A 10563-nucleotide genomic window follows, 5' to 3' on the forward strand; every position below is an offset into this window, starting at 1 on the left:
CTGCTTTACTATAAATGGTTATCTCATGACGTTTTAAAAGGTGGAAACAACTAAATGAAATTCACATGCTAAGGTGACATGATGTGAGACAATTATAGTCACTTGTAAATATATGTTCATATCACATGGTACCATCACGTGACAAGTCCTTGATTTAGTTAACATGACTCATCCTCATTGTTCTCACAAGTCGAAGGTAATACGGGGTCGAGGGTCAGGCTAGATAATAAATGTGTTTACAGGGAAATGGCGCCGAAAATAGACTAGAAAGAACTCTTTGTTGTATTTTGTGCTCGCTTTGACCCATGAAAATGAGAAAAAGCGGTAATTCACGCCGTAGATTTGAAAATTATGGAAGAATTATCTCGGCCCGGGATATCATAGCCAGAGGGTATGGGAGGCAGGGATATAGAACATCACATTACAGACATTAGAAATAGAAATCACATTTAATTTTGGCATTTTCTTTGTCTTTAACTTGCCTTTCTTTCTGAACGACTGAACGGTTAAACTGACATACCCGGCTTTGAACTTTGTACAATTTTAGACTGTCGCAGATCCCAAAAGGGCCGAACATAACTGACTGTATAATTGGTCAATAAAGATCGAGACACTAAAATGGCGCAAGCAAACATTCATTTTGTGAAACGGATTGTGCATGATACGTCTATCAAATTCTCGCAGTGGAAGAGTAAGCTTACATGGATTACACGTTATATTAACATTCTAAAAATTAAAGAATCAACATCATTTGTTAGAAATACGATTGGAACTAATTTGGGATAATTGGATGGTGAAGTAATGTCGATTTAATCTACTAATGTAATCTCATCTGCTTTTCTTTTAAAATTACACACTTGTTTCTATGAGTAATTTGTAATATCGCAACATTCAGCTATAGGGCACCTAAAACTTTTGAGAAATTTGAAAAATATAAAGATCCAATTATCCCAAATTAGTCCCAATTGTGTTTATAAGTTGTTCTATCATCTATATATAAATAATATATTTCCTTATTCAGCCTGAAGACTATAGGTTGAAATACAGAGTACTAGTCTTGAAAATTCAAGCAAACACGAATAGCAGTCCATCTTTCAAAGAGCATTACCTAATCTATGTCTGGTACTCATATCCCTACTGATGTGTCCGAAAATGTACGACAGAGTGTAGACAAAGAGACATGCATCGTGTAGCGGAACAAGGCGCTCTCAAAACCTGCTCACTGCACCGAGTGGAGTTAATCTCGGCTTGCTAACCACACGGAGTGATAGCTGTATTACAGACTGAAGGAACGAGAGTTCATCATTTGTTTTTATTTTATTTTTATTGCATTTTATTTGACTAGGAACAACGAGCTTGCGCCCAATTACAGTTCCAGCAAAAAAAAAGAATAAGAAAATAGAGTACAAAACATACAACTAGGAAACAAATAAATAACAAACAAGTGAAATAAGAAGGAACAAAAGTTGCAAAGTTAAGACGAATAGATCTAATTAAACATACCAATTTACCATAGCTACAATAACAAATATCAAAAGTCTGATTCGGTAAAATTGTATTTAAAATGTATGTAAAAATTCCATAGGTTGTAGGAATGCAAACGAGTGCACATTATTCTTAGATACTGTGAGTTTGAAAAGCTGAACGGTGCATAAAGAATGGAAGGTGCATTAAAAGATATATTGTCTAAAATTTCAGGACAATTGTATTAAGCAAACATACACCTATAAAAGAAAGTCATATCTCAAAAATGTGTTCGCTCCTGTAAACGCGGAAGTTTGAAAAATGTACAAAGTGACTTGTAGTTATTTGATGAGTAAACTATGCCAACTCTGCCACACAAGTACTTTACAAAGGTAATGTTGGTGTGGAGAACAAACCTGACTGGCGTACTCAAGTTGGCTCCTTCACATTGTAAAACTTGCAAGAAGTACGTTTAATAAAATCCAATAATTTAAAAGCTTTGACAGTGATCGCATTTATGTGAGTGGAGAAATTGAGATTGTGAGTGATATACACCGAGATCTTTAACTGTATCTTTAACTTTGACCTTACGCTTTGCGCATGACTGCTTTTAGACTTAAGATTTATTCAACAGTTACTTTATTAGCTTTCAGGCCACTGGCCCATTGCTTGGAACATATGACAGAAAATATTACATATCTTGATTAGACTAATGTATTACAATATAAGGAAAAGGGGAAAAGAAAATAAATATTGGTCTTACACTTTCATAGCTTCTTTCCTTAGTTCAAATGCTTTATAAATAAGCTTCGCTAAATTACAAAGATTCTTGTTGCCAGCTAGCTTTCACTCTTTGTGTAAAAGTCAAAATAAAAGTACGCTCATTTCCAACACCTTGGTTGATCCATGCATGGCCAAAACCATATCTGTTCAATAATTGTCTGATATGCGTTACCCAGTTCGTTTTACCTCTCTCATCTTCTCTTAGTAACATCAAGTATGAATGTTTTGCAATTCGACTATCTGGCATGGTCAGAAGTTTTAGCCACCATTTTATACATCGAGTAAGTGTAAAAATAAAGACTGGCATACTCCCAAGCTCTGCAATCACAGCATCATGGGGAGTATTCCTTTTTACGCTCAAAAAACATTTGCAATAATTATAGTGAATTCTCTCTATACATACATGGGTATACATTTGATATCCATAAAGTTGAGGGGGGAGCTCTCCGAATTTTCTAGTGAAACGGTTAACAGTAAAAATGGCCTTTTTTGCTTGGTCTGCAAGTGTTTGTGTAGCTTTATACCAAACATTACAACTCGAAAATACAATTCCCAAATATTTATAGTAAGATACAACTTCAACTTACACTCCCTTGTAGAACTACTGTTCTATTTTCTTAAGTTTACCACCATTTCTGAAAACCATGATTTTTGTTTTGGAGGGATTCACAGTCATTTTACATTATATCGGCAAACAGACTGAGAACATTCAGAAGACTCTCCAAGCCTAGTACTGAGTCTGCAAATAGTGTAATGTCATCTGCATACAATAAAAGAAAAATATTTTTCAATTCTTGTGTTATCTGAATTCCCATATACCCTGCGTTTTCAACCATAGTCTGCAGTTCATTTATAAATATAGCAAATAAAAACGGACTTAGAATGCAATTCTGTCTTACTCCCATTTTACAATCAAAGTTGCCTATAAGATGACGGCCTACTCTAACACAAGACTTTACATCTTTGTACATGCTTTTAAGAATGGTAGCATCTTGCCCTGTACACCACTCTGCAAAAGTGACACGAATAAAAATGTATGGTTGATAGTATCAGACGCTTTAGCAAAATCGACAAAACACAATAGAATCTTCCCCTACGCCTGCTTAAGTATTTCTGTATAATAGAGTACAAGGCAAAAATGTTATGGATAGTGGAGAGCCCTTTCTTAAATCCAGTTTGACATTCAGATAGTTTTCCTTCAATCTCACCTTTGTGAGTCTTTCATTCAGGACAATGGCGAAAAGTTTATTAAAATTACTTAACAGCGGGACACATGGTGAACTAAATGTGATTATACAGCTCCAATGCAGCAGTACTATCTCCTTGGTCGTAAAAACAAATTAAAAGCGACACAAATTGCGACACCAACAGCCTTAAATACGAAAAAGACATAATTTGAAGTCTGATAGAAGAATATAGACCATTTACAACGCTGAAAAGGTGTAAACGTAAAGTTTGTTTATCTATATTCATGTGTATGTTCATAGACGTACCTTGAAGACACGTTGGTATCCTCCATACAAAGTAAACAACACAGTTTTACTGAAACAAATTTCGCATTGAGAAGTTTCTATTTGAGGGGGAAATCTTGACGCAATGGTTCATGGGATTTATTTACAGGGTAACCTGCTATACGCTTATATCCTTTTATGATCCTTAAAAATCCTTCTATTTCATATTATTATATTTTAATTTTTCACCTTGTGCTTACGAAGACCGGGCAGCGTGGTGAAAGGTCCAAGGTTGAAAATTGATCTGTTTTATCTGTTTTTTGATCTTCAGTGAGTCGGCAAAAGTCAGGGTTATCGGTCGTCCGTTGTTCAACCATCATCAACCTGGAATGTCGTTCGTACATGACTGTGATGTCCATAGTTATGAAGTATTGTGTCCCAACGTATTGCAGACTCCCTCTTGCGTTACTCTGCTAGTATACCATCGATTGGAACATATGACAACTGTATCAGTTGGTGGCGATGAAGTATATCGTCAATATAATTCTGTCTTTTCCATCATCAAACCAACTCAAACTACCAAATCTAATAGATTCTGCTAGCAGGTCGAGTAACGATGATAAATTTCCCACTCCCAGATACGAGAATAATCTTCAACTTCTTATTTGTGAAAACTGCCTAGGAACTGACTAACCATTTCTTGGCGACCATCTTTGCTAGCTGCTTATGTTTTATTCCACATTGAACGTTTACGTTTTGGTAGAGGTAGCATGGTAGTACACAACTCGACAGTGAAAGACTTAAATTTATACTCAAACTTTCCTCGATAAACTTTCAACCATCCTCTTATCAAATAATCAATAAAAATCTGGGGGTCACCGTGCGAAGTTTAGTAATAGAGAAAGAAATTACCTCAAATTTATCGATATTTGGAATTCAAAATGGCCACCATCCCTGTGTTAGCTTTATAGGTGAAAATAAAAATTTCGATTTTGAAAAACTAAGACGGTGAAACTTCCTCTTACAGCAAGAGCTTTCAAATGAGCACCCCCCCCCCCCAATACAATGGCCCACAGATGATAGACCAGGCAAGTATTGAAATTTGAGTACCCGAATATCTGTCCCAGACGGGCATTTTACTTCTATTGGCCGATACCTGAGCAACGTAGAACTTAAAATGGACCATATGAGTAACTTATATAAAGGCTGTCACGAGAATAAAGTAACGCTGACAATATTTCTGATAACAGACCCAACTGGACCCAGACGCTCCTAGTTCAACGATCTAACCTTCAGAATGTTATCTAGGGCATTGGCACCGTGACATAAGTAGGACTAAAAAAAAACTTTTATTGGAGTACATGTGATCTACTCCGATCTTTTGTAGGGCAATGTCGACAAGTACAGTGTATGACCTTTTTCGAGTCTGATCACCTCGGCTGGAACAAAGAGAAGTATAGTTGAAAACACTTTACTTATTTGAACGACAATGAGCAGCGGAGTATATAAATGTGACATTTTGGATCGTTAATTTGGATTTGCATTCGTCACAGCTCGTAAAAATAAACCCGATGCTGCGAATTATCAACACATCTGGTGACCCTGCATTGCAGAGAGCATAAAACCGCTTCACTCTAAAGGCAAAATACACCATAAAGTACATAAAAATTGGGTAAAAGTACAAATCTCTCCTATGAAATAGCATGTTGACGACATGGTCGTAAATTCCATATGATATGCAAATAAACAACCATCGGGTTCACCTGAGTGGGTTGTCAGGTAATATACAGCCTAGACTCTCTCACAGCCCCTCGCCTGCTTCACTTCAGACCAGGGATGTGAGAGAGCCTACATACAGCCCAACTGAACCAAAGAAAGTTAAGAACCAGTCCCTTCAGGTGCCGCCAACTAAGCTGTTCGTGCAAAAAGGTGTTCCTGCGCAGTTTTTCAGCGGGCGGGCAAATTTCAAAACTAATCAGCGGGCGGGGAGAAAAAAAATCGATATTTACTTTGGGCCGGGAGGAAATTTCATTATTTTCAGTGGGCGGGGAGAAAATTTTTGACAGTGGGTACCGGAAAATACGTAGAGGGGGGGAAAGCCTCGGTTGACAGAACTTGAGGGGAGATTAAGTGTCCAACTTAGAGGGGAGCGTACTGCTAGCTTCTCACAAGGTTTTGCATTGATCTAGGTTACCTAGTTGGCATGTAGTTGGCAATGGGGAATTTCAGTAGTGGGGAGCGCGGGCAGTGCAGTGGGGAGCTTGAATTCTTGTGGGGAGCGGGGAGTGGGCAGTGCACAGATACTAGAGGCTGTAGAGGGCAGTGGGCATCAAATTTCAGTGGGAGGGCATATTTTACGTACATGCCAATGGGATGGCAGTTACGAACAGCTCTACTTTCCCCTCCAAATCTTAGGTCAGGGTCAAAAAAAGTAAAATCGGCATATCAGCCTTCAAAACGTGCTTTGTAATGATTTTGCGAAATTGATGAAATTTACCAGTTGGCGGCATCTGTCCCTTCACCACAGTGCTATGCGTAATCGTAGAGTAAGGCACAACAGCAAAGGAAACAAGTGTCCTTGAAATCTTACACAATATATCTGTCAAAAAGATTAGCTTGCTTTCTTTTTCCGTTTCATACGTATCTCGTACACAGAGGCCGGCCATTCTAAGGGAGAACCATTTGATTTCGGGGGGGTCTGGAGGAATGGTCATGGCAGCAATTTTTTCCCGTCACTGTGGCAGCAATTTTTTTCCATTATCTGCCCCGCATCCTTTTTTTCATAGTGTGGAAGCAATGCAATTTTTTCGTGATTACTAGTTTTTTAACATGCGGTTCTTGAGTTAATTACATGTCACTTGTTATCAACTGCACATCTTAAAATAACGAGTAGTATTCTATGTAAGCACAGGACAGAAGACATTAAATTAGAGGACAGCGGTTGTATAATGAATTATTTCTTTAAATTACACAGTAAAAAACTGAAAAGAAAACTACCAGAGCATTGTGTGGAGGTGCAAGAGGCCGAGGGGAGAGTGCAAGATGTCTCCCCTCTCATGTCGAAAATTTTTAAAAATTGAAGTGTGCAATGGTGCAATCTGGTGCTGTTTGAAAGGCGTTTTCAATTTGTTTGCACTAGATAAGAGTATTTGAAAATGACATAGGACAACCAAGGTGAGAGCGCGAGAGGGGATTATCCCCTCCCGCGCAGAAATTTTTGAGAAATTGATGTGTACGGTGATGCAATCTGAGGTGTTTCAATTTGTTTTGCACTGAGTAAGACTGTTTGAAAATGACATTGGCCACTGATATTTTTATTATATTTTTTGCATGATAAGTGTTTGAGGAAAAATTGTCAACATTCCAACATTGAAGACATTGGACTTCCTCATGTATTTTGAAAATCACTGCCCCACCTAAGGCGGCGCACCTCCAGAGAATGAGAGAGTCAAGTTTCCCAAATTTTGTGACAGTTTTTTTATTTGGTCTGGTACAGTAATTTTATTCTAAAGACATTACTTGAGCAATTGTTTTCTTCTTCTTCTTCACCTGTCAACATTTTTTCCCAAAAAATTCTCTAGCCACACCAAAGAAATCAAATGGTTCTCCCCTAATACGAAAGAAAAACTGCAGCAATTCTTGCAGAAAGTCTTGTATTTTAGATCATTTTTCACGTACAACCCTGCAACTCATCAGTGTAGTATAGCGTATTGCCTCGCCGATGTCTGTGTACCACTTGATTTGTGTGACTTTTATATTCAAAACGTTTTAGCATTGAAACGTATACTAGTATATACAATAAAGTTATATCATAAATCGTTTATTGCCAACGATATGTGTAACGTAAACTTTCCGCAATGTTGACACTTTGTCTGACTCTGTTGCACAACAATACATTTCAGATCGTGTGCGAAGGTGTACATGATATATATATATATATATATATATATATATATATATATATATATATATATATATATATATATATATATACGTATACTTGAGATGTACAGATAGCTCCCAGTGTTGTTCGTAGCGTGGTTAGGTAATAACGGATGAATAAAATTGCACACGTCTACTGATCTGCTTGTATATTTTCTGTTTATTCTGTTGGTAATTTTGATACAACGTTTCGTCCTAAAAGTAGGACTTCATCAGGTTGAAGATGTCTACAAGGGAGAATACAGACAAATACAGAACAGTGTAAGGATAGTGTTGATCCTAATTAAATGCTAAACGGACTTTATAGGCGGGGTAAATTAGAAAGTTACAAAGGATATAGAATATGACAATTCTTACCGTTTATGTGTGGCGCAGATGGAAAGTGGCGATTCAAAATTGGCGGTAATGGTTATTTATAGTGCCTGTCCGAGGGCGCTGTGAGCAATTGTTATTTAAATTGCTTTTAGCTAAGAATGTTGAGGCCGTTTGGTGACAATGTATCCAGTTTTGAAATCCAGATGGATTCTATTTTCTTGCGAAGCGTGTCATCTTGTTTATTTATTTTGATAATCCCTATTATTGAAACGTCGTTAATGGTGTGTTGATTTTCGTTGAAATGAATCGCGACGGGAGTGTTAGCTTAACAATCTCAAGAGATCTGCAGAACGACTCATATCCTTTACATCACATAGTGGAACTTTACGCCTCTATAAACGTAAAAGTATGGTTCCAAAGGGACTACAAATCAAGCTGAAACCGAATCTGCCAAGAAGCTCGACAGTTTTCCACGAGAAATGGCATAATGAAATACACAGGACAACAATTACTCTACAAAATGTATTTATCAAGGAATGTAGGCGTCTAGCAGCCGAATACTACAAAAATGTCAACGACATCATCTCAACACTGAAAGAACAATGTCAACCGGATGCTTTGTCCACTATCTCCGATGAACTCAAACAATGGAAAACCGACATGGTACGAAGAATTACTGACACTAAACAACGAAACCTTCACCGAGATGGTATCAACAGCAAACTCTCCGATCATCGATTCCACCAGCATATTTATAAACGATTTGAAAGCCCGCCAACAACCGAGAATTAAAACAAGAACTCACAACTTCTGAACCCAGTACTGACAACACTCAATTGTACCCATCCACTGTTGTAAACTTATCAAGTGTTCCTCTCAGCCAAGCCGAGGTAAGTCTCCTGGAAAAAGGACTCACGTTCTGTCCCACCCCCACTAAAGCAAACAAAATCCAGCTAGATACAGATATGACTTCTTTCTATCGTCGTCTGCGCCTCACAGAATTTTTTCATACTGACGATGACGCTCAACTGACCAAGGATCTAAATCCGTTTCGCCAAAAAGTTATTTCACGCCACTTCCTAATAGTGACCCTATTTTGGAGACTTATATCCCTTTGTCAACGATGATATCAATAATCAACCCTATATTAATAAGTTCAGGGACAACCTAAATAAACTAGAGAGAGATGCATTGACAAATTTAAGACAAAGACCAGATTTAGTAATCAAACCAGCGGACAAAGGTTCATCCACTGTGGTCATGAATAAGACCGATTACATCGCAGAAGCTGACAAAATCCTGAACAACCCCAAACATTATCAACGACTTCGATCAGACCCCACTAACAAAATCAACAAAATCATAACAAACGCAATAGAAGAAGAATACAAAGAGGGGAATTTAACCAAAGAAACCAAAGATTATTTAATCTGCACCAACCCAACCCCTGGCAAATTTTACATTTTACCCAAAATACACAAACCTGGTATACCTTTCCGTCCGATAATCTCCACTATAAATCACCCTACTCAAAAGATTTCAGAGTTTGTAGATCACTTTCTTCAACCACTTGTTTCCGAGCTTCCATCCCACATCAAAGATACAACTCACTTTCTACAGAGACTCAAAAACTAGGGAAAGTTCCAAAGGGTAGTACCTTGGCCACATTTGATGTAACATCCCTCTACTCTAACATTCTATCGATGAAGGAATCAAAGCATGTGAAATTGCCCTGGAAAACCGCAAAGAAAAGAACCCGCCAACAAAAACCATAATCAAATTCCTCACACTCATTTTGCATAACAATAATTTCAGCTTCAATGGTCAACATTATTTACAAATATTCGGCACAGCGATGGGTCAAAAGATGGCCCCAAGTTATGCAAATATTTTCATGGGCCAACTGGAATCAAAAATCTTAGCACAAACACCTCACAAACCACTTGACTGGGCTAGATTTATTGATGATGTCAATTCCATCTGGTCATGTGACCGATCAATAATTACCGCGTTCTTTACATTTATCAACGACATTCACCCTACAATCAAATTCACTATGACCGTCTCTAACACTTCTGTCCCCTTTCTTGATGTTACACAGCACGTGGACCAAGATGGAAACATAGAAACAGACCTTTACAAAAAGCCGACCGACACCAATCAATATTTGCTATTTACCTCTTCTCACCCTAGGCATACAAAAACAGGCATTCCATACGGCCTGGCGTTGCGTATCTGCCGCATCTGCTCCAAAAATGACTGGCGGGATGTTCGTTTAAATGAACTGAAAGCATCACTCGTTCAACGTGGCTATCCAGAAAATCTCGTAGATGATCAAATACATCGCGCCAAACAAATATCCCGAGACGCCCTACTACAATATAAATCAAAACAAGACCAGTCACGTATACCATTAGTAACAACGTTTAACCAACACTACCCCAACATTAAACATCAAATTGTCATTTCCCACTTCGCCATCTTACACGATCAACTCGCTGCAAAACTGCCATTCCAAATCCACCAATAATCGCTCAAAGACGAAGTCATTATCTACGAGACCTCTTGGTCCATAGCGACATACAACAGTCAAAACTTCCAGCAGGTT

The sequence above is a fragment of the Ptychodera flava genome, chromosome 1 (assembly GCF_041260155.1).
Source record: "Ptychodera flava strain L36383 chromosome 1, AS_Pfla_20210202, whole genome shotgun sequence".
Taxonomy (NCBI): Eukaryota; Metazoa; Hemichordata; class Enteropneusta; family Ptychoderidae; genus Ptychodera; species Ptychodera flava.